The 24,985-nt window shown below is 51.4% G+C and overlaps 1 long non-coding RNA gene across 1 annotated transcript in view; it reads left to right on the forward strand.

The window, feature by feature from the left end:
- The first annotated feature begins 1,268 nt into the window (after positions 1 to 1,268).
- LOC309820305 overlaps positions 1,269 to 24,985 on the forward strand; it is a 37,839-nt gene continuing 14,122 nt past the window's right edge. The window contains exons 1-2 of the long non-coding RNA XR_014296499.1: positions 1,269 to 1,396; positions 4,339 to 4,516. This is a non-coding gene — a long non-coding RNA (uncharacterized lncRNA). The remainder of the gene's footprint in view (positions 1,397 to 4,338; positions 4,517 to 24,985) is intronic.

Below are 24,985 nucleotides of genomic sequence, written 5' to 3' on the forward strand. Positions count from 1 at the left end.
TCCTGCTGCAGAAATACTTAAAGGAGCCCATGTCTTTTTGGCTGGCCTTTGGGGACATTTCACCATTTCCTGGGGTCCAGGGTCTAAGGAATTAATTTAACCGGTGCAAGGCTGAGGCTAGGAGAGGCGAACTCCAAAGTGAGAGCCTGACACCCATTCCCCTACCCCAAGGCGTCCTCTGGCTACCACAGGTCCATTACGCAGATGGGAAGACTGGGGTCCAGAGAGGAAGGCGGGTCCTGAGGTCTCTCGACCTCATAAGGCTCACATCCAGGTGAGTCTCCTCCCCTCCTTCCAGAGCTCTGCCCTGGGGAGCTTCTCATGCTCATGAAGACGTGAGTGGTTGATAGAAGTCTTAATGGTGGAAACTCAGGTGTGTTAACAGGAAACTGGAGTAATGACTCCCAGGAAGGCACAATGCCAGGCGGCAGCTTTAATGATCCAGGCCTGACAGCTTCACCCCTTCAGCTGGGTCTCCTGAGCCTCCAGCCTTCTTGAGACCCAAGGGCCACTGCGGCCCTCAGTCCGGTGAGCACTCAGGACACACTCGTGGGCACACACACACACCTGCGGCTGACACCGCACACCCCGTGGACCACAGCCGGTGCTTGTGGGTGGTATGTGTCTCCCCCACCCCCCAGCTTCACACAGCAGCCCAGCCCTCTGCCTGCTGCCTGGGAACAATTATAGAGTCAGAGGGACGCCGCGGCCCGAGATGGGCCGGCCTCATGTTTAATTCATCTTGGGGCTAATTATAGCCAGGCTGGGGGAGGGGCGTGGTAACCTTGGCCTACCCTCCCCAGCCCTTCCTGCCAGCCAGGGTGACTGGGGAAGGGTGGGGGGACGGGGGCTCGTGACCCGCTGTTGGCCCCAGCTCTAGGCAGCTAAGCCAGCCCTCCTGAACCTCCTGCTAGGGTGCATGCTCGGAGGAGGACGGAGGCGGCGCTCATGGCGGAAAGGCGGGCACAGGGCCTGGCAGGGGGGTGGGAAGAATGGGGATTCCAGCTCAGGGCAGCTGTGAGCGAGCATCAGGATGGTTCCTTCCCTCCCTCCTCCTTCAGTCCCACGGATCAGGATTGATACTACTATCTGGGTTGCTACAGGCTGTTACATCACCTTCCAGGTGGACCCACCAAAGCCTAAGGTCCCAGGACAGAGCCAGCTGGTACCTAACGATAGGTAATAACCCACGCTGAGATCACGTGACCTTCCGCACTGTTTGTAGCATTCGGCCCTCCGTAAACGTTAGCCACAGTCTTTGCCGGTGTCCTTGGGTGCTTACCGTATGCCCGGAACAGTTCTGAGCAACTTGCACGATTGTCACCGGACGGAGACTAACGCCTCGCTCGCCTCCGATGCAAAACTTGAGGAGGCGCCCACAGATGCAGCCAAAGAGGTAAATACCATTTTAAGTCATATTTTTAAAATGTTTTTTTATGGTGGTAAAAATCACATAATATAAAACATATTATTTTAACCATATTTAACCGTACAGTTCAGTGGCACTAAGTACATTCACATTGTTGTGCAACTCTCACCATCACCCATCTCCCGAGTTTTTCACTTTTCTAAACTGAAACTCTGTCCCCGTGAAACACTGTTCCCATTCTCCTCCCCCCCACACCCACCAATGTATTTTCTTTTTTTTAAAAAAAACTAATTAATTTATTTTTGGCTGTGTTGGGTCTTCCTTGCTGCGTGAGGGCTTTCTCTAGTAGCGGAGAGCGGGGGCTACTCTTCGTTGTGGTGCACAGGCTCTAGGCACTTGGGCTTCAGTAGTTGTGGCTCACGGGCTCTAGAGAGCAGTCTCAGTAGTTGTAGCGCGTGGGTTTAGTTGTTCCGCGGCATGTGGGATCTTCCCAGACCAGGGCTCAAACCCATGTACCCTGCATTGGCAGGCAGATTCTTAACCACTGCGCCACCAGGGAAGCCCTACCAATGTACTTTCTGACTGTGAATTTGACTATTCTACGTACCTTGTATAAGTGGAGTCAAATAGTATTTGCCTGTACCTACTGTATATTTGAATGCATTTCTAAGGTTGTCATATTTTAAAGAATCCAAACTGGGACTTCCCTGTGGTCCATTGGTAAAGAATCCGCCTTACAATGCAGGGGACGTGGGTTCGATCCCTGGTCAGGGAACTAAGATCCCACATGCTGTGGAGCAACTAGGCCCATGTGCCACAACTACAGAGCCCACGTGCCCTGGAGCCTGTGCACCACAACTAGAGAAGAGAAAAGCCACAACTAGAGAGAAGCCCATGCGCCACAACAAAAGATCCCACATGCCTCAACGAAGGTCCCGCGTACTGCAACTAAGACCCGATGCAGCCAAAAATAAATAAAATTAAATAAATAAATAAATAATAAATCTTAAAAAAAAAAGAATCCAAACCAATGTAAAAAAAAATCCACATGGAAGAAGACATCCAAATATTAAATACAGATGGATGGGACCCTGCACTGTATGATCTGATCATCCTGACAGCCCCTAGGAGGTGGGGATTGTGATGGTCAATGCCTAGTTTACAGATGGGGACACTGAAGCATGGAGAGGCCAGGCGGCATGCCCTTGTCCACTTTCCCGCTCCCCCACTTCATCCCCCTGTCCTGGCCCAGGTCGGGGCTTTGTTCTCCCCTCCCCAGCTTGGACACCTCCTTCCTGACACCCAGCCAATCCCCAACAACTTGTCTGAGCTACATGGCCCGAAATAGCTTTGGGTGTCAGTCGCTGGCAGGCTGCCCTGGGCCACATGCCCACAATCCTCCAAAAAATCTCTTCCCGGTGGGTGGGAGACACCTGGGCTCCAGGGCTCAGCATCCGACCACCTGCTGCCCCCGCCTGTGCCACAGTGTCCCCATTTGTCCCCTGGGAGAGTGAAGCCTCTCACCCCTGGCTTCCCATCCAGCGAGGTTGGTGGTGAAACCAGGTCCCCCCACTGCTTGAGAAGCCACCATTCATGAAGCCTTCCTTGGGGGATAAGCACGACCCCCTCCACATTCCAGTTTAAATATATGTGCATTTCGACGAGTGGTTTAGCACTGGAATTCCAGAGCCAACTGGCCTGGGTTCAAATCCTGGCTCCAGCACGTGCATGCTGTGTAACCTTAGGCAGACCACTTAACCTCTCTGTAGCAACTGGCCCCATCTGCAAAAGGCAATCTAGGGGCTTCCCTGGTGGCGCAGTGGTCGAGAGATCGCCTGCCGATGCAGGGGACACGGGTTCGTGCCCCGGTCCGGGAGGATCCCACGTGCCGCGGAGCGGCTGGGCCCGTGAGCCATGGCCGCTGAGCCTGCGTGTCCGGAACCTGTGCTCCACAACGGGAGAGGCCACAGCAGTGAGAGGCCCGCGTACCGCAAAAAAAAAAAAAAAAAAAAAAAGGCAATCTACAAAATGTCTCTGGATTAAATACATAAAATGAATGCACGGAAAGCTTAGGGCAATGCTTGGCATACATAGGTGCTCAATGCGTTGCTGAAGGCACTGGGGCCAGGCGCTGAGCTTCAAGCTCCAGGCATCCCAGTCCCCGCAGTCATATGAGGGGGGACCCGTTTTAAACATGAGAAGCCAAGGTTGCAAGATAAGCCTGAGGTCGCGCCTCGCACCGCTGGCTCAGCGGGCATTTGAACCTGGGGCTCAGCCTCCAGAGCCCGCGCTGACCCCCTCACCCTCGAAGGCCCAGGGACGGGCAGAGGTGTCCCCGGGTCACACAGCGGCGGTGCGGGAGGGCAGGCAGGGCCCCTCCCGGCGGTGGCAGCGCCAGCGTCCTGGACCGCGGCTGGGGGCGGGCAGCGCAGTCCGGGATCTGGGACCGAGCTCCCCGCTGCGGCGCTGTGCGTTTCCATGGCAGCCAGGCTGGAACCGGCCAGAGCGATTAGGCGTCCAGAGGAGCGGCTGCTAAAAATAGCCCGCGCAGCACCGGGTTCATTAGCCGCTGGGCTTTTGGCTGCCAGGTACCCCCTCCCGGCTCTCCTTCCTGCTCGAGTCCGGGTGTAGCAAGGCTGCTGGGGGATGTGGTGGGGGAGGGGCGGCCGGTCCTGCATCCCCTCCGGCCTGGACCGGCCGCCGGGCTTGGCCCCTCCTGGCCCTCCTCCCTGGGACCTTCGTCAAAGGCAAATCAGATTTCACTCCTCCCCTGCTCTGAATCCTTCCTTGGCTCCCCATTGCCCTTGGCCTGAAGTCCCCAGCCTTTCACCCCCATTGCCTCCCTGACTTTATCTTCCCCTGCTCTGGATGCTCCCAGGGACTCAAACCCAGCACACCCCGACTCTGAGCCTTTGTTTCTGCTGTTTCCTTCATGTGGGTCACCCTGCCTTCCCCTGTTCATCTTTCAGATCTCAGCTTACGCATCACCTCCTCCAGGAAGCCTGAGGCTCCAGCCCAGCTCAGGGGCCTCTTCTGAGCTCCTCCATCACAGCTCTGACACTAACCTGTGAGTGCTGAGAGGGAGAGAGGATGAGCGTGTTTTGGTCCCGGTATCTGAAATAGGACCTGGCACACAGCAGTTGCCCGGTAAGTGTTTGTGGAATAAATGGGGGAATGAGATTAGCCAGCTCTGATAGAGGCGTTTCCTGGGTGAACAACTCAGTGGGTTCCCACTGTCCTCTCTTCCCAGGCCAGAAGGTCAGTGGTCCATCCTCTCTCACTCTTCTGTTTCCTTTGGACAGGATATCCAGGCTGTGTGACCCAGCCAGGTCACTCACACTCTCTGGTCTCCTTTTTCTTTCCTTTTTTTTTTTTTTTTTTTTGCGGTACGCAGGCCTCTCACTGCTGTGGCCTCTCCCGCTGCGGAGCACAGGCTCTGGACGCACAGGCTCAGCGGCCATGGCTCACGGGCCCAGCCGCTCCGCGGCATGTGGGATCTTCTTGGACCAGGGCACGAACCCATGTCCCCTGCATCGGCAGGCGGACTCCCAGCCACTGAACCACCAGGGAAGCCCCTGGTCTCCTTTTGCCTTACAAAATTGCCATACACATGGGACTTAGAGGTCAAAAGCTCTGGTGGCGTTGCCATAATTTGGAAGAGAGAGGGAGATAGAAGGGGAGGAGGATGTGGGGGAAGATAGACATCCATGAAAATATCTTGGAATAAAACTAAGTCTATTGGAGAGCCAGTGGGCAGCCTCAGATGGGCAGGATTTCCAGAGCCAAGAAAGACAGTTTTCAGGCTGGCCACAAGGTGGCTCATTTGTTATGGCATAGCTTGGTTGTAGCAAGAGCAGTGAGGCCAAGAGCAGAGTCAGAGGGAAATCGGGAGGAGGAGGGGGAGTGAAGGGCAATTTGCAGCAGAGGAGTGTTAGCAGAGAAGAGAGGAAGTCTGGGGAATGCAATGTGGGTAGTGACAGTGCTCAAAACTTGTGATTATTTGAGATCTATGGAACCATGACTATGACTTAAAAGAGGAAACCATGGCTTAAATGATGCCTGTCCGCACAGTCTGGGCATCAGCCCAGGTTGCAGTGGTGGCTCCACAATCACTAGGGATCCAGGCTTCTATTGGTGTTCTACCTCCTCAGCCAAGCTTCCATCTTTTGGAACGTAATGGCTGCTCTAGCCCCTGCCATCACAGCCACCTTCCAGATGAGGGCAGAGGGGGAAGGGGAGAAGGGGTAGAGGAGGGCCTATCCTTGTCTTCTGAGGTTACAACCTGGAACTTACAGGCATCATTTATGCTCACATCCTATTGTCCATCACATAATCAGATGGTCACATTGAGCTTCAAGGGCAGCTGGGAAATGTAGTCTTTACCTGGGCAGGTTCTATTTCTTTTTATTTATTTATTTTTTTATTTTATTTTGGGGTAGGAGTTTATTAATTAATTAATTTATTTTTGCTGTGTTGGGTCTTCGTTTCTGTGCGAGGGCTTTCTCTAGTTGTGGCAAGCGGGGGCCACTCTTCATCACGGTGCACGGGGCTCTCACTATCGCGGCCTCTCTTGTTGTGGAGCACAGGCTCCAGATGCGCAGGATCAGTAGTTGTGGCTCACAGGCCTAGTTGCTCCGCGGCATGTGGGATCCTCCCAGACCAGGGCTCGAACCCGTGTCCCCTGCATTAGCAGGCAGATTCTCAACCACTGTGCCACCAGGGAAGCCCTAGGTTCTAGTTCTAAAGGAGAAAATAGAGCATGAAATTTGGGTACCAGCCCATAACCTCTTCCACCAAATGGGTTGGGAAGAAGGAGTGAACATTTGTCACTGTTGAGGCAACCCTAGCAGGGAGATGCCCTTTGGACAAGGAGACCTTCAGGACCCGCCCCCTTTCCCTCCCTGCCCTCACCTCCTCCCTCTGTCCCCCTCACTTACTGTGCTCCAGACACACAGATATCGCTGTTCCTCCAACATGCCAGCCAGGCACAGTCCTGCCCCAGGGCCTTTGCATGTGCTGTTCCCTCTGCTTGGAATGCTCTTCCCCCAGGTCTCTCCCTCCCTCCCCCCCATTCAGATTTCTGCTTAAATCTCACCTTCTCAAAGGCTTTCCTTGAACATCTTGTTTAAAATTGCAACCTGCCCTCCCTCCTCAATTGTTGTTCCTTCCCAATGCCTTCCCTGCCCTAATTTCCTTTCTAGCACTTAGCACTCTGTAAAGCCCTATAGACTTTACTGATTTATTTGCTCATTGCCTGTCTCCCTCATTAGGCTTTGAGCTCAACCAGGGCATAGATTTCTGCCTGTTTCGCTTGCAGCTGCATTCCTGGTGCCTAGGACAGTGCCTGGTGCTCATTCAGGGCTCAGGAAATATTTTGAATGACTACATTGAATAAATAAAGCAGGCACAATGATTCCCTCTTTTAGAGCTCTGGAAACTGAGGTCTCGAGGAGGAAAGGTGATTCACCCAAGGTCACAAGCTAGTGGGTGGCAAAATACGGTTGTGTCACCTGCCGAGTTTCCGTTTCCTCTCTATCTGACGGACCCTCTTTCTCCAACTTTCCCTTCCACCCGGAGAGTTATCTATAAATTTCAGTTCTGCTTATGTTTCCTGCAGCACATGATTGTTGCTTGCAGCCAGGAGCCCAGGATGACCAGAGGGGCACCCCCATCATTCCAGGCACAGTGCCCGGTCCATTAGCAGCTGTGCCACATTTAATTGCCCACACAAGTACAACAATATTTGCAAATTAAAAATCACACATAAAATTCTCTCAGCCCCAATTTTAGAGGTGTGGAAAGACTGAGGCACAGGTCGGGGGAAGGGATGGTAGGGATGGTCCTCGTCACACAGCCAAGAGGCAGCAGAGGAGTGGTCCACCCTCTCTCTTCCTTTCCACTGTGAGATGAGGCTCACTGCCACCTGGGACAGTGCAAAGCTGGTCTTGGGATTGAATCCTGCCTTGCGCAGCCTTGGACCTCAGTTTTCTCTACTGGGACATGGGATCCTGATAACTATCCTGGCTGTATCCCACTGTGCCCAGAGCCTGACATACAGAATGTGCTCCCACGAGGCAGGAAGTCGAGGGAGTCAGTTAGCCGCTCCAGGCTGCAGGCCGCCCACCCCAGACCCCTTCCACCTTCCCCGCCTCGCTCCCTATTCCCTTGGCCGCCCCGTGCCAGGTTTCTGTTTAGTTTAATAATCTCCTGAAAGTTTAATTGTTGTTTTATTCATCCATGACCTTTCTCTCTCATCTGGAGACATATTATTGCTAATCTACAAATTTCAAGAACCAGATTTATTTGCAAAACCAATTACCTGCCTATGCAAATGACCTCGTTCGGCGCCTGCCTCCGTGGCCAGCTGGCTGGTCCGGGGAGAGAAAGAGCCGCTGTCCGCCCCGTTAGAGCCGCTGCTCAAACACTAGGATGGAAACTTATCTATAATTCCTCTGAGCAGGGTGACCCTCTCGGCCCCGGAGTTAATTAGAATCTCAGTAATGGAGGGAGGCTCTGACCCCACATCTCTCAGCTCTGACCTCCTAAAGGGGCCTCTTGAAGTGGACGGAGCCTCTAATTGCCTTCCCATCTGGCCCTTCCAATGGGAATGATGCCTGTTCATTCATTCATTCATTCACAATCTCACATTGAGTGTCTGGGACTGTTCTAGGCTCTGGAAGCGGAGCAGGGAACAGGGAGCCCAGAAGGAAAGAAGTCCCCATCTTTATAAAGCTAACAGTTGGAGAGAGAGAAAACAGGCAAGATAAATATAAAAAATGTATAGCATGGCACACGGTATGGATCACAATGGAGGAGAAGCAAACTGTGCCAGGGATGGGTGATCAGGGGTCATGGATCCCATTCCCTCTCCCTCCCTTCACTCCAGCCACAAAAACGGAGCTGATTCTTAAAATGCCAAACCTGGTCCTGCCTCAGGGCCCTTGCACTTGCTATTCCTGCTGTCTGGAATGCTTTTGCCAAAACTCTTGGCCAGTCTCACACTTCCCCACACAGTCTCAGCTCACATGTCACCTCCTCAGGGAAGCCTTCCCTGCCTACTCCAGAGATAAGGCATCTCCCCGCGACCATTTCTGTCCCCTTTCCCTGCTTTAGAATTCTTACTGCTTCCTGAAATTGGATTAGTCATTGGTGTGTTACTCTCCTTTTTTTTTTTTTTTTTTTTGGGTGCGCTGCATGGCATGAGGGATCTTAATTCCCCGACCAGTGATCAAACCTGTGCCCCCTGCAGTGGATGCGCGAGTCTTAACCACTGGACCGCCAGGGAAGTCCAAGTCTTACTTTACTTTAATATCAGCACCTTGAGGACAGAGGAACCGTGTCTGTTTTGTTCATAGCTGTATCCCCAGTACCCAGAACAGTGTTTGGGTACTCAATATATATTTGTTGAATGAATGAATGAATGATGCAGGAGCAAGGAGGCCATGCTAATCATGGTGTAGAGGACACAATAACTTCTAGCTGGGGTCATCTTGACCTCAGCACTTTCCCATAGCCTGGTGCAGTGGCTGAAATGTACCCATTTCACAGATGAGACCGTGGAGGCTGCTAGATTAGGTGTGTGGCTTGGCCAGTGAGGGCTGGTGGGGCTGGGATGAGAAAGCAGCTATTGAAGGTCTCCCTCAGCGATCCTCAGGGCCTCTGTGACTGTCCAACGCTAGGAAGGGACATAGCAGTTATTGGTGGAGCCTGGGCGGAAGGTGGGACTCCATGATCCCTGGACCTTAAGTTCTCAATCTGGGCAAAGTGGCTTTGGGATTCCACCACCCCTGGCTTCTCTCTCACCTCTCTGGCTGTGCCTTCTCATCTCCTTTGCCTTCCTGTCCCCTATTTTTTTTTAAATTTATTTTTGGCTGCGTTGGGTCTTCGTTGCGCACAGGCTTTCTCTAGGGGACAAGGAAGCCCCTTGTCCCCTATTTTTATCTTTATTTTTTAAAAAAATGTTTTAGCCGCACTGCTCAGCATGTGAGATCTTAGTTCCCCAACCAGGGATGGAAGCAGCACCCCTTGCAGTGGAAGCGTGGAGTCTTAACCACTGGGCCGCCAGGGAAGTCCCATTTATGTCCCCTATTTTTTTTTAATAAGTTTCTTTCTTTAAAAAAAAAATATTTATTTATTTTTGGCTGTGTTGGGTCTGGTTGCGCACAGGCTTTCTCTAGTTGCAGCAAGCGGGGGGCTACTCTTCGTTGCAGTACGCAGGCTTCTCATTGCGGTGGCTTCTCTTGTTGCAGAGCCCAGGTTCTAGGCACGCAGGCTTCAGTAGTTGTGGCTCGCAGGTTCTAGAGCGTAGGCTCAGTAGTTGTGGCACACCTGCTTAGTTGCTCCATGGCATGTGGGATCTTCCCGGACCAGGGCTCAAACCTATGTCCCCTGCATTGGCAGGCGGATTCTTAACCACTGTGCCACCAGGGAAGTCCCTCCTCACCCCTACTTTTTTTCAAAATAATTAATTTATTTTTGGCTGCGTTGGGTCTTCGTTGCCGCGTGCGGGCTTTCTCTAGTTGCAGCGAGCAGTGGCTACTCTTCATTGCGGTGCGCGGGCTTCTCATTGCGATGGCTTCTCTTGTTGCTGAGCACAGGCTCTAGGCGCACGGGCTTCAGTAGTTGTGGTACATGGGCTCAGTAGTTGTGGCTCACGGGCTCTAGAGCGCAGGCTCAGTAGTTGTGGCGCACCTGCTTCGTTGCTCCATGGCATGTGAGATCTTCCCGGCAGGGCTCAAACCCCTGTCCCCTGCATTGGCAGGCGGATTTTTAACCACTGCGCCACCAGGGAAGTCCCTCCTGTCCCCTATTTTTGAGTCCTGCCCATCTGCACTGGACAAGCCCCAAGAGCCCTTTCTCTGCAGTCAGCAACTTCCCTCCGACCTACTTCTCATCCAGTGTCCCTACTTCCTGTCCAGGGTCAACTTCACATGCCCTGCCCTTGAACCAGACACTGGACATCGGCCTCTCCATTGCTTATGCTGTTCCCTCTGCCTGTCACATTCTTCCCCCTGGAAGCCTTTCCGTGGCCCCCCAACCTAATTAGTCTCATCCCCAGCCCCACACCCCTATCCTATATCCCAGGGCAGCCTGGGCATGGCTTCAGGAACTGTCACCATTTCCGTGATGGAGTGGTTTGTTCAACTGTCTGTTAACATTTCTCTTCCCAGCTAGACGCTAATCTCCCCAGCTGAGCAGGGGCCTTGGCTGTCATTTTTATCCCGGTGTCTCCAGGACCCAGCACAGAAAGGAGAGCTCTGCAGGAGCTTAATAAGTGCTTGTTGAGTGGTTGACCTGTGGGTTGGGTGTTGGGTGGGGGAATGGATGGCTGCATGGGTGGGTGGGTGAGTGGGGCATTTAGGTTGGGGGATGGGAGGATGGCTGGCTGGGTGGGTGGGTGGATAGAAGCATAGGTGCGTGGGTGGGGATGAGAAAATCTGTGGATGAATGAATGAACGGTAATGAACCTGGCTTTGATGGGGGTGGGCTGCCCCTGGCAGTGGACCTGGGTGAAACCCCCCATCCCAGCCCTGCCAAGTGGCTCTGAGGATTCAGCAGGCTCTGTGTGTTGAGGGGGTACCTAGACACAGACCTCTAGCTCTTTCTGCAGGGCTCAGATTGTCTGGGGGGGCCAGTGGTTTTGGGGGGGACCAGGCTTGCTCGTGAGATTTCATGGCCCCTCTCCAGCCCACATGGCTGCACTCCCACTGCCCAGAGCTAAGCTCGTCCGCCACAGCCCTGCCCCAGCTTCCCCCCTTCACCCCCTCGCACTTGATTCAATCCTGGCCGCCCACCGGTTCAATTATTCTGCTGCTGGGGCGGCTGGCAATTTTCTTTCGGGGCTGAGAAGCTGCTTCGGTATCTGTGTATCTGGGTGATTTTGAGCAGCACGGGGATCCAGAGACGGAAACAGAGACAAAAAAGAGAAAAGGAGAGAGATAAATAGAGACAGACAAATTCTGTGTGTGTGTGAGAGAGAGAGTCAGTCTGGACCAACTTCACCCCCAGGGCTTTAGGGGAAGGCTTTCCAAGGATTCAAAACAGTGACCATCCTGCAAAGATTCCAGAATTTCTGCTCATGACCTCATGTCACTCCCCCATCCCTCAAAACACACACACACACACTCTAGGGCACAAAACTCAGCCCAGATTTTGCAGAGGACCTTGCTGATGACCAGAACAGCTCAGAGATGAAGTGGGAGCCTTGGGACGTAGTGAGCTCCTCATCCAGAGAGGAGTCCAGGCAGAGGCTGTGGGCTAGAAGTTCCTTTCAGAGCCCAGATGTGCTCCAGTTGCCCATTTATTCTTTATTGGGTCCTTTCATTTTTTTCTGAGCGTTTGCTAGGTGCCGGAGGCTGGGCTGGAGGGAGCCGGGGGACAGAGGGAGGAGGTGAGGGCAGGTCGTGCAGGGCCTTGTGGCCCACGGGGAGGACTTGGGCTTTAACCCGAGGGAGGTGGGAGCCCTGGAGGGCTGTGGGCAGAGGGGGGACGTGACCTGACTCTGGTTTGGGTGGCTATGACGGAGTATGTTGCCTCTGTCTGGCTGTGTGACCTTGGACGGGTTCCCCCTTCTCTGTCTCCTTGAGCCCCTTCCTCTGCCTGAAGGTGATGGATGGGGCCGTTTTCAAGCACCTTCCTGGCCCCAACACCTTGGCCCCATCTTCCGAGCGGGCTCAACCTTCCTTGATGACTCCAGCGCCCTGTATCACGGGTAATTATCTGTAAGCGCCAACCCTCCCGAGGGCTTCGCAGACAATAATGAAATCACCTAATCTTGTGATCGGAGACTTACCAGGGATGTCCTCACCAGCCAGCACCTCTCCCCAGGGAGGGATTCCCACGGCTCCCACAAGGAAAAAACAACTTCCTTCTCATTTGGCCTCCCCGCCGCCCCCCTAGAAGCTTAAGCAAAATCAACCACTCCCTGGAGAGGGTTGCGTGGGACTGTCTTATGCATTCGGGTTCCGTTGGAGTTTCTTATGTTCTGGCCACGCGTCCTCCTTACTGTGTGGTTCTGGGCAACTCCCCACCCTCTCTGGGTCTCAGTTTCTCTAAACTGGCTCCTGATACTTCTAAGCCTACCGTGAGGGGCTGCAGGGTGACAGACACAGGATGGGGTCCCAAAGGTTTTGAGAGACAAAACCTTTACCTCTGCCCCCCACCCTGATTTTTCAATTGTGGCCAGACATCCCTGACATAAAATTTACCATCTGAACCATGGTTAAGTGCGCAGCTGAGTGGCTTTACATAATTCACATTGCTGTGCAGTCACCACCACCATCCAGCCACCGAAATGTGTTTTTGTTTTGATCACCCCAAACAGAAACTCTGTATCCACTACTCTTGCTTTTTAATCTTAAAGTATCTTGGCGATCCTTCCGTGGGAGTCCTCATTCTTTTGTACAGTTGCATAGGACTTCGTGGTGTGGAAGGATCATCGTTCCATCCTTTATTTACTTCTTTCACTTTTTCTAAGGTTTATACATGGGTCTAATTCTAGAGTTTCTGCCCTTGATCACCGAGCTATTCAGCTGAGAACTCTTGCTTTTTGGGGTGATAGTAACTATATTTAGCTACAGGTATGGCTGTGGCATTGACCAATGAGAATGGACTTGCTGGGGCCAGGTCTCAGCAGTGCTGTCAGTGGCCAGATCTTGGAAGAGGTCCAGGGGACTTAGGGATGGGTCAGGGGAGTGGTCAGGAGATATCACCTATTTACCGAGTGTTTCTGGACAGTGACAAGTTCAAGGTCACAGCGAAGTTTGGAACACTGCTTGTGTTGTTCCCGGTCTGCCAGTGCTGGGGTCTGAGGCTTCCCGGAGCCAGTTCTGTCATCCTCCACCTCGCATGGATTCTTCTTCTCCTTCTCTTTCTTCTTTAACGTAATAGACTTTATTTTTTTGGCTGCACCACATGGCATGCAGAATCTCAGTTCCCTGACCAGGGATTGAACCCGTGTCCCCTGCAGTGGAAACACGGAGTCTCGACTACTGGACCCCCAGGAAGTCCCTCTTCCTTCGTCTTGAGAGGGTCTGGGGTGTTGGAAAGAAAAGACCAACAGATCCTTAGGGAATCTCTGTAGCAAGCGCCCCGGACTAGGATGGCAGGGAGGGGTCCCATTTAGGGCAGCCAAAGGGTCCTGAGAGCCCCTGACCAGCCCCTGGTCCAGCCTGCAAGCCTGGAAGAGCATCTCCTCCCTCCTGAGCCTCCCTGGGAAGGTGGACGGAAAAGGAGGGTATTGTGATGCCTGGCGAAGTGGAACTTCACATGTTTTAATCAGGAGAAGCTGCCAGCCACATTTCCTTTGTAGAGTCGAGACAGCTAAGCTCTGTGAAGTAGAACTTCTTTATTTAGGGAGAGTCAGTTGAATGGTTCCTCCTAGTTTTATTCGTATTTAAGTGGATGCCCATAGTCATGGGGGAATGGTGATGATGATGCTGTATCAGATTGGATCTGTGAAACCAGCCCCCAATCTAATGGCTGAAAGCACTAAGTATTTATTTTGGTTCACGAGTCTGCAGATTAGCTAGGTGATTCTTCTAATCTCAACCAGGCTCATTCCTGCCTCTGCACTCAACTTGGGGTTGCAGGCAGCTCTGCAAATCTTGGCTGGGTTCCCTCGTTTGGGGGTCAGCTGGCCGTTGGATGGGACAACTGGGCTTTCTTCCATGGATTTCTTCCATGAAGAGCAGGGATGCTCTTCTGGCAGACCAGCCTGGGGTTATTTGCATGGCAGCTGGGCTCTGGGAGAGTGAGCAGAAGCCTGCAAGGCCTCTTGAACTTGGAAACAGACCCTGCTCCAGGTTCCAGTCAAACCTGGAGATGACTGTGGCCTCAGCTGACATCTTGCAGGGAAGGAACCCTGGAGTACAGGGCCAGCTAAGCTGTGCCTGGACTCTTGACCCTCAGAAACTGTGAAATAATAAAGGAGTGTTGGTTTACTCTGCTGCATTTGTGGCAACTTGTTATGCAGCAATAGCTGACTGATACATCTCTCCCCAAACTCCTCGGTGTGCAGAGTGGGCCAGTGGCAATGAGGTGGAGCTCTTTTTTTTTTTTTTTTTTAACTTTGGCCATGCAGCTTGGCTTGCGGTATTTTAGTTCCCCGAGCAGGGATCAAACCCAGGTGCACAGCAGTGAAAGCACTGAGTCCTAACCACTGGACCACCAGGGAATTCCTGAGGTGGAATTCTTGGGAGCGATGGGATTGATGTTCCTTTTCCTTCCCTTCTGTGGTTCACTCTGATGGGTTGAGGTGGCCCCGAGGGAGATGTAAAGGCAGAAAAGGATACTCAGTGGTGTCCCAGTGGGGACTTAGTTATAACGGAAGTGGGAGGGGGGTTGGGGGAAGAAACTGGTTGGTTCTAATACAGAGTGTGACGGGGGCTGGAAGTCCTGCTTCATTCATTTCCCCTGTCCTGGTGTGTCTGGTGTGTCATTTCCCCTGTCCAAGTGTCTAGCTTGGTGATTGAGGCCTGAACGGATTCATGAGTGTCAGCCATTCGGCTCTAACCTTGGGGACCCAAGTTGGGGTTCCACTGGGGACCGTGCAAGGATCTGTCTGGCTTAGGACACGCAAGGGAAAAACAGACAAGGCTGTGCAAGACCGTTGTTCCACAATGACACCTTACGGAAGTCACAGGAGTAACAGCGGGAATGGCCCCATACATCCCGTCCCCTGCTCCTCTGTCTAATGTTTGAGAGTCCCTTTGGACTGATAAGGGGCTCGAGGGTCTTGGAAAATTTAAGGGAAATGTAAAAGTGCATTCAGTGGGAACATAGAGATTCATGGGAAGAATGAAGGAAAACTGGCTTCAGTTAGACCATTTTTGGCTTTTTAGCGTCTTCTGCATCCTTTCTTCTTCTGGAACAGTGCCTTGGATTTTCCTGTGGGGGGGCCTCCCCTGTCTTGCTTTTGGTTCATGAAGTTCAGGCAGGGCTCCGTGGAGGGGGGCTGCGACCCAGTGCAGCAGCCCCATGGATATCCTCTTGGGCTCACTTCATGCAAAGCCTACTTCCTGTGAACACCTGAAACCATTTCTCTGAAAGTATTTTTTAAGACTGTTGGAGCTCACTTAGCCACAGGCAGGCCAAACCGGAAGACAGGAGAGTTATTGCAGCCCTCAGCCTTTACAGATGGGAAGTTGGTGGATAAATACGGCAGCTCCCTTTTGCTTCTGTTGAGAAAACTCCAAGGCATGCTCTACACAGTGTCCTAGAGGCCCCCAGTGGGTCACAGTGGCCTACACAGTAATCCCCCCATCCTTGCCTCAGGGTCTCTTTCTGGGGGAGCCCAATCAAAAAACACCCAGGGCTGGCCAATCAGGATTCTGAACCTCTGGCTTCAGTGATTGGCTCAGGGCCACCCACCATGACCCAAGTTAGCCCAATCAGAGTGAACTCCTGAACAATTAGCTGGATTTAGGGGGACAAATGATACTCTTTTCCTCAGGGGTTGCTGAGCTTATAAGAACCTGGTCTTCTTAGGAGCTCTCTGGTCGCCATGTGGGAAGCACCTCCGTGTGAATGGAACTAATAGGAAAGCAGATGATCTTGTCATGATTTGAGCACCTGGATCAAACTGTGCCTGAAGCTATATATTTTGTTATATATTGGCTTTTTGCTTAAGCCAATCCAAATCAAGTGTTTGTTTGTTTTGTTTTGTCATTTTCAGACCAAAGAGCCCTAACTATTGGAGACATGGGCAGTGTATGAGTTTTCTGGGGCCGCCATAACAAAGTACCACAGACTGGGGGACTTCAACAACAGAAATTTATTTTCTCACACTTCTGGAGGCTGGAGACAAGTCTGAGACAAGGTGTTGGCAGGATTGGTTTCTTCTCCTTGGCTTGCAGACGGCTGTCTTCTCCCTGTGTCCTTACATGCTCTCCCTCTGTGTGTGTCTGTGTCCTAATCTCTTCTTATAAGGACACCAGTCATATTGGTTTAGGGGCCGCCCTAATGACCTCATTTTAACTTAATTACCTGTATAAAGACCCTGTCTCCAAATACAGTCACATTCTGAGGTCCTGGGGGCAACTGCAGAACTTTTTTGGCTGGAGCCAGACTGCCTGGGTTCAAATCCCAGCCCTGGAACTTGCCTGTCCTGTGGCTCTGGGCAAGTTAGTAACCCTCTCTGTGCCTTGGTTTCCCCTTATGAGCACCCATGTGTTTATCTTCTTCCTCCACTTCAGGTGCCTGAATCACTGCCCAGTCCCAGGCACCCCAGTGGGGGGATGAGGGAAGCCTGATGGGCTCTGCTTTGGAGGTTAGGTCTTTAGACCCACCCTGACCTGCTGCTGGGCTCATCGCCCTAAAAATCATAGCTGGACTGATGCTCTCACCATCCTGCTGGAGAACTTTCTATGGCTCCCTATTACCTGTAGCAAAGTCCCAACTCTTTCATCTACCCACCAGATCTTCCCTCTCCCTTCTGCCAGTCCCTCCAAATTCTCCTCATATTTTAAGGCCCAAATCAAATGTTGCCCCTTCCAGGAAGCCTTCCCAGACTACCTTGAAATCTCCTCTGGCCTCACACAGGATTTATCTACTGTCAATATCCAAAGTGCTTGTCATAGTTAACATAACCCTCACGTCAGTCCTACAGTGTAGATTCTTTTTCTCAAACCCATTTTGCAGACAAGGAAACTGAGGCTAGCAAGATGAATTAGCTGGCCCAGCATTAGAGGAGGAGCTGAAGTGGGGACCTGGTCCGTGGACCCCATGACTTGTGCCCCTACCCTCTACTCTCTCTCCAACTGGTGAATCCTGCCTCTAAGCGTTTCCATGATGGGGGGCTGCCCTTCCTTCCCTGGGTGGTCTTGGAACGATGCCTCCCCCAGGATGCAGGAAGCTGGGCAGAGACCGGGAGAGGGAGAGACAGAGGGCGCCAGGGTGGAGGTAGGAGGGTGGCAGCCAGCGAGAGGGATGGGGGGAGATTGATCATCCCCAGAGCTGTGGGCCTCTGTGGCCACGTGGCTGGTGGCTTTCGCGGAGGCATGTCACGTTGCAGACTCAGCACTTGGCTTGCTTCCCCCCTGACTGCTGCTGCCCCAGCCTCTGCCAGAAAGAGAAAGGGCTTAGTGAGCCCCTGGTGCTGCCAGAAAACCCTAGCTGGGTCCTCTGTGGCCTCTGTTAGGCAATAGCTTTCTCCCCAGAGGTGGGGACGACAGTGGTCTGTAGCCAGGAGGACTTGGGCTTACGTTCTGGCTTTGCCACCCACTGAGTGACCTTGGAGTGCCCTTCAATCTCCCTGTGCCTCTGTGCTCAGCTTTGTAACTCCCTTCTCTAGAGGGTCAGCGTGAACCCTGTAGGCTGGTGCAGGCATGGCAGGCACTCACCGAATGATAACCCTAATAATAGCAATGACGGACCACAGCTGTGGTTACAAACAGCATCGTTGAAGGAGGCACGGGCTTGGCAATCACACACGCCTGGGTTCAGATTCCAGTTTTTGGAATTTAGGAGCCTTAAGGGGACCGTGGGCAAGCTGTTCAATCTCCGGGGGCCTCAGTGTTCTGATCTGGGCAATGGGTACCGTGGTGTTTTCTCCTTCGTGGAGGCTGTGAAGAGGATTGGGGAGGCCCAGGAGGGTGAAATTTGTAATTCCCACAACTCAGCAAATCCCTATCGCATGGCAAAGAGGAATTAAGGTTGTCGATGGCATGAAGGTTGCTGGTCTTCCTTTAAGAGACTTTAAGAGAGAGAGGGTCCAGGTGGGCCCAATGTAAGCCTTAAATATGGAAGAGGGAGGCAGGAAGGGGAGAAACAGAGAGAGGCAGTGTGAGAAGGACTTGACCTGCCATTGCTGGCTGTGAAGGTGGCGTAAGGGGCCAGGAGTCAAGGAATGCAGGGAGCCTCTTGAAGCTGGAAAACGCAAGACGTGGGTTCTCCCTTCTAGCAGGAACCAGCCCTGGCGACACCTTGATTTTAGCCCAGTGAGACCCGCGTGGGACTTCTGACCTACAGAACCGTAAGATAATACATTTGTGTTCTTTTACTGTGTTTCATTAAGTTTGTGGTAACTGGATAAATTACAGCAGCCAGAGAAAACTAATACAGGTGGTCATTGGCATTGGCAGAGGTAGAGGGTCAGGGGTATGTCCATTGTTCCCTGCCTCCTAACATCCATCCTCCTGGCCTTCCTCACACAGGTTGCTAGATTTTGGGAGAGGTGGAATGGCACTCTGTTAAAGACTCCATTTCCCAGACTCCCTCGCAGCTAGCTAGCTAGGTGTGGCCATGTGACTGAGTCCTGGCCAATGAGACTTGGGGAGGGGCTTCTTGGAAGGCTCTGTATAGGAGACAGTCCACTGGAGAAAGCCTCCTTTGTCTTTCCATGCTTCTTCCTTCCTGCTGCTGGAACAAGGGTGTGATGGTTGGTGCTTTGGCAAGCATTTTGGACCATGAGGAGCAACATGGTAGATATCCTGAGGAAGACACAGGACTCTGTTCTTAAATAACTGAATCATCCTTGGATGAAGAAGTCATCCATTTATTTAACAAGCGTTTAATGAGCACCCTCTGTGTGCCATGGGGAACGTGTGAACACAACAGATAAAAATTCCTGTCCTTGGGGAGCTGCCATTTGGAGGAAGAGGGAGCAGAAAATATTCTCAGGAAATGATTAGTACTAGGGAGAAAAATAAAGGAGGGTATTAAAAGCGAGCACAGGGATTGATCAGTGAAGGCTCTTGGAAGAGGTACCTTTTGAGTAAAGATCTTAATGATTCATTGTATAAGATGAAAAATGGTTCCTAATGTTGGACTGAGTTAAGTTGGCTTTTCCTGTTACTTGCAGCCAAAAGCGTTGACACCACTGTTATTTCTTTGAGTTCTCGCCATATCCACGGGGTGGGAAAGTCCTATGATGATCCTGTTTTACAGATTAGGAGATTGAGGCTGGGAGGGGGAGGTGATACACCCAAGATCACATGGCAAATAAGAGGGAGAGCCAGGATTTGAACCCTGAGGTGGGGTGGGTAGCTGGGAGCCGTGGAAGGTCTGAAGCTGGGATTAATGAATTGACATCAGGTGGGAGTAGGAAGATGTATGAAAAGACATATCCAACCTCCACACCTTTGCTTCTGCAGTCTCCCCTGCCTGGGATGCCTTCTCTTTCCAATCCCAGCAGCAGGCACACCTCCTCCAGGAAGTCCCCCTGGCCCTCACTGTCCCCGTGGCCCCATCATGCCCTGCAGCTGAGAGCTTAGAGGGTTTGGGGACAGTCTCAGGTCCCTTCCCCTTTCCCAGCTGCTGTGCCATCCCTCTGGAAAAAAATGATTACATTCCAGCCTGACCTTCTCCCTGTCGGTGGGGCCATCACCATGTCAGTCACACGACTCAGAGGGGGGAAAATTATTTTATCTTTAATGATACTTAAAACTGCTCAACAGGGCTGTCACGGAGACTGGGCACAGGCAGCTGCCGGCCCCTGAGCTCCGGATGCTGTATCCCTCCGGCTCCTGCTTTGCTCTCTCCTCCCCTTACAGAAACTGCTAGAACCTGTTGATTTGCAGACTTAATTCCCACCCTCTGGGTCCACCCCATCTCCAAATGGGGTGCATCCCTCTCTCTGTCACTGTCTTTCTTTGTCTCTCTGCCTTGACTCTTTCTGACTTTCTGTCTCTGACTCCCTCTATTGCTATCTCTCTCTTTGTCTCTCTGTCTCTGTCTCTTTCTGTCTTTATTAGTACATGGGGAGACCCAAGTTACCCCTCCTGTGTATTGGGTGCTCATCCAGTGTGGTCACCCACAAAACACTTTCTCCTTCCCAGCACCCTATGATGGAGACCCCATGATCACGCCCATTTTCCTGTGCTGGAGACTGACGCCCAGAGAGACCAAGCTCTTTTCAAGGTCACACAGCAATAACAAGGCAGACCTGCTACCAGGATAACCTATCACTGCCTAGAAAGAAAATCTGTTGTCCTTTCCCTCTGAAAGCAATGTGGGATCTCGGAAGCCTTGCAAGGCTCAGACCTCAGGGCTGGGTTTGAATCTTAAGTCAGCCACCACGTGATCTCGGGAGACACTGAATATCCTCTTGCCTCAAAATCTCCTCATCAGGTGAATGGGCCCATATTTTTTTCCTTTTTTTAAATTGAAGTATAGTTGATTTACAATGTTGTGTTAGTTTCTGGTGTACAAAAAAGTGATTTATTTATATATATATATATATACTTTTTCATATTCTTTTCCATTATTGTTTATTACAAGATATCGAATATAGCTTGCTGTGCTATACAGTAGGACCTTGTTGTTTATCTACTTTATGTATAGTAGTGTGTATATGTTAATCCCATACTCCTGATTTATCCCTCCCCCCCCTCCCCTTTGGTAAACATAAGTTTGTTTTCTATGTCTGTGAGTCTATTTCTGTTTGGTAAATAAGTTCATTTATATCATTTTTTTAGATTCCACATGGAAGTGACATCATATGGTATTTGTCTCTCTCTGGCTTTCTTCGCTCAGTATGATAATCTCTAGGTCCATCCATGTTGCTGCAAATGGCATTATGTCATTCTTTTCTATGGCTGAGTAGTATTCCATTGTATACATGCACCCCATCTTCTTTATCCATTCATCTGTCGGTGGCCATGTAGGTTGTTTCCATGTCTTGGCTGTTGTGAACAGTGCTGCTGTGAACACTGGGGTGCACGTATCTTTTCGACCCTGTGGGGATTTTGAGAGTTGGGGTCTTGAATGTCACCATAGGTTTGTCAGATAAAATACAAAACTCCCAGTTAAACTGGAATTGCAGATGATACTTATACTAATACTTATACTAATTCTCTAGTATAAGTATATCCCAACTCCGGCATGGGATATACTTATGCTAAAATTCACTTGCTGTTGGTCTGAAACTCAGATTTCACTGGGACTCTTGTCTTTTTACTGGCCAAATGTGGCAGTCTTAGCACAGGGCTCTGGAGGAAGAGAAGGTTCTGGACATTGTGGGGCAGATTCCTTTACATACACAGTGCCAGGCTCTCATGGCCACCATATATACTACTAAGGAAGTCTCCGAACACAGAACACGCTGAGAGATTTGTGGGCAATATGGCGCACATCCCTCTGCTGGAGCCAGGGCCCGCCTCGGTCATTCGGAAATGGTGGCGTCCATTGGGGCTTGACTATCTCAGGCAAAGCTGAGCAGAAACCCCAAACTTCAAGAGGCGGCAAGGAACGCTGTCAGACTCAGGCCACCGTCTCCCCGTTCCATCCTCCTACCGGACCCGCCAGCCACCCTATCACGGCCCATCCCCAAGGCCGGTGGCCCTCCACTCAAGGTGTCAATATCTCCCATTCTAAACTTCACCCCAGAAATCAATTAGGGCCCTGGACAAGTTGATTATAAATCAGCTATATTCATCATTGTTATGTCTTTAATAAATCAAAGCTGCACATGTCGCCAGCAAAATGGAGCTGTCCTCCGGGGGTCGTCGATTCCCCGGGGGAGCACAGGCCCGCGTTCACATTCTCTCATCCTCCACCCAATCCGGAGAGGCTGCCGGCCGGCCGGCCAGGGAGTTCCATTACGGAATTGCTTAAGCAGCGTTTTAAATAACAAAAAGGGATATCATGTAATATTTTTGCCACCTGGAGATCAATACGCCGTCCTTCAGATGGCATGACGGATCATCTTGGCGAGCTTCTCCGAGTTAATCCAATTTCCCTGGGTCTGGAAGGGACTGGGTGGGCTGGACAAGGCCTCCCGCCTGCCAGACAGAGTCCAGCCTGGAATGTGCGGTCTCCCACCCCGCCTGTAAGCGCTGCGGGAACGTATAGAGAGCAGTGGGGGAGGCGGGCAAGGAGCCAGTTCTGCAAGGCAGTGGTTCCAACCAGAGATGATTCTGCCCAGCCAGGGGACACTGGGCAGTGTCTGGGGACCTTGGTGGAGGTCACACTGGGGGCTGCGCCTGCCATTGAGTGGGTGGGGGCCAGGGAGGGTGCTCCACACCCCATAGTGTGCAGGATGGCCCTCTACAGAGAATGACCAGGGCCCACCTTCTTCCCCATCTTCACTTCTGAGCTCTGTGTCCTTGTTATTCCAAAGCTCAGAGGGACCAGGCCTGCTGTGGCAGCACAGAGACACCCGGGTTCAAGTTCTGGGTCTGTGGCTGACCGTGTAACAGTCCAGGGAAAAGTCGCTCCGTTTAGTTTCTGCCACCATCACATGGGTCTCTGGGTCCCTCACCTGCCTCCCCGCAGGGCTGTACAGATCCTGGAGCCAGGGATTCGATCCAGCCAGCATATATCGAGCACTTACTGTATACCAAGCACCGTTGTAGGTATTGGGGATCCAGCCACCAAGATGGAGAAAACGCCTGCCCCCAGGTGATTTAAATTCTAGTTGGGGAAGAGGAAGAATTAGTTGGTGAGTTAATAAATAAAGAAGGCAGTTTCAGAGGTTGGTTTCTCCAGAGAAACAGAACCAATAGGATGTATATACATCTAGAAAGAGATTTACTCTAAGGATTTGGCTCACGTGATTCTGGAAACTAGAAGTCATATGATTGGCTGTCCGTAAGCTGGACACCCTGTCCAAGGGCAGGAGAAGATGGATGTCCGGCTCATGCAGTCAGGCAGAGGAGTGGATTCTCCCTTCTTCCACCTTTTTGTTCTATTCAGGCCCTCCACGGATTGGATGAGGTCCACCCACACACACTGGGGGGGACCATCTGCTGTACGCAGTCCACCGATTCAAATGCTTCTGTCTTCAGAAAACATCCTCACGGACACACCCAGGAATAACGTTTAACCAAAGATCTGGGCCCCGCCCCGCCCCCCCCCCTCCCAGTCAAACTGACACTAAAATTAACCGTAGGGGGCTTCAGTGAGGAGGTGACGTTGGAGTAGGCGCCCTCTGGTGGTTGCTGCAGGAAGGACAGGCTGTGGGGGGTGAGGGTGGGAGCCCAGGAACCAGGGAGGAGGCAACTACCTTGGGCCAGGCAGCTGATGATGGGGTGAGCGAGGTGGAGGCAGAGGAGGAGAGAGGTTCTGCATGGGTTTTTTGTTTTTTTGTTTTCTTCTGTACGCAGGCCTCTCACTGTTGTGGCCTCTCCCGTTGCGGAGCACAGGCTCCGGACGCGCAGGCTCAGCGGCCGTGGCTCACGGGCCCAGCCGCTCCGCGGCATGTGGGATCTTCCCGGACCGGGGCACGAACCCGTGTCCCCTGCATTGGCAGGCAGATTCTCAACCACTGCGCCACCAAGGAAGCCCCTGCATGGGTTTTGAAGGCAGAGGGGACAGGATTTACTGAAAGACTAGATGTTAGACCAAAAAAAAAAGAAGACCTTAAGGATATAATGTGAGACCACATATGGAAGCCAGGAGGCCTGTGGCAGTGCCCCTCTCAGGCCCTCAGCCTTGCAGTTTCTAAAATCAGGCTGATATAACCTGTCTCACAAATTTGTTTTATTCTTTCCCATTATGGTTTATCCCAGGATATTGAATATACTTCCCTGTGCTATATAGTAGGACCTTGTTGTTTATCCTTTCAATATATAATAGTTTGCATCTGCTAATCCTAAACTCCTAATCCTCCCCTCCCCCACCTCCCCTCCTCCTTGGCAAACACAAGTCTGTTCTCTATGACTGTGAGTCTGTTTCTGTTTTGTAGGTAAGTTGATTTGTGTCATATTTTAGATTCCACATATAAGCGATATGATATGGTATTTGTCTTTCTCTTTCTGACTTACTTCGCTTAGTATGATAGTCTCTAGGTCCATCTATTTTGCTGCAAATGGCATTATTTCATTCTTTTTTGTGGCTGAGTAGTATTCCATTGTATATGCATACATCTTCTTATTCATTCATCTGTTGATGGACATTTAGTTTGCTTCCGTGTCTTCACTATTGTAAACAGTGCTGCTGTGAACATAGGGGTACATGTATCTTTTCGAATTAGAGTTTTATCTGGATATATGCCCAGGAGTGGGATTGCTGGATCATATGGCAACTCTATTTTTAGTTTTTTAAGGAACCTCCATACTGTTCTCCATAGTGGCTGCATCAGTTTACATTCCCACCAACAGTGTAGGTGGGTTCCCTTTTCTCCACACCTTCTCCGGCATTTATTTGTAGACTTTTTAACGATGGCCATTCTGACCGGTGTGAGGTGGTACCTCATTGTAGTTTTGATTTGCATCTCTCTAGTAATTAGTGATGTTGAGCATCTCTTCATGTGCCTCTTGGCCATCTGTATGTCGTCTTCGGAGAAATGTCTATTTAGGTCTTCTGCCCATTTTTTGATTGGGCTGGTTTTTTTTTTTTTTTTTTGGTTATTGAGTTGTATGTGCTATTTGTATATGTTGGAAATTAATCCCTTGTCGGTCACATCATTTGCAAATATTTTCTGCCAGTCTGTAAGTTGTCTTTTCATTTTGTTTACAGTTTCCTTTGCTGTGTCTCACACATTTAGAATCAACAACCATGAAGGGCCCAGCTCCATGAGCCCATGTCCTTGTAAATCTCAATGCTGAGGTCTCCCTGACTTCTGTGGGGTTTTTTTCTTTTTCTCGTTTCCTTTTTTTGGCCGCACCGCACGTGGGATCTTAGTTCCCCAGAATCGAACCCGTGCCCCCTGCAGTGGAAGCACCAAGTCCTAACCAC

This window comes from Grampus griseus (genome assembly GCF_964374135.1).
Source record: "Grampus griseus genome assembly, chromosome: 3".
Lineage (NCBI taxonomy): Eukaryota > Metazoa > Chordata > Mammalia > Artiodactyla > Delphinidae > Grampus > Grampus griseus.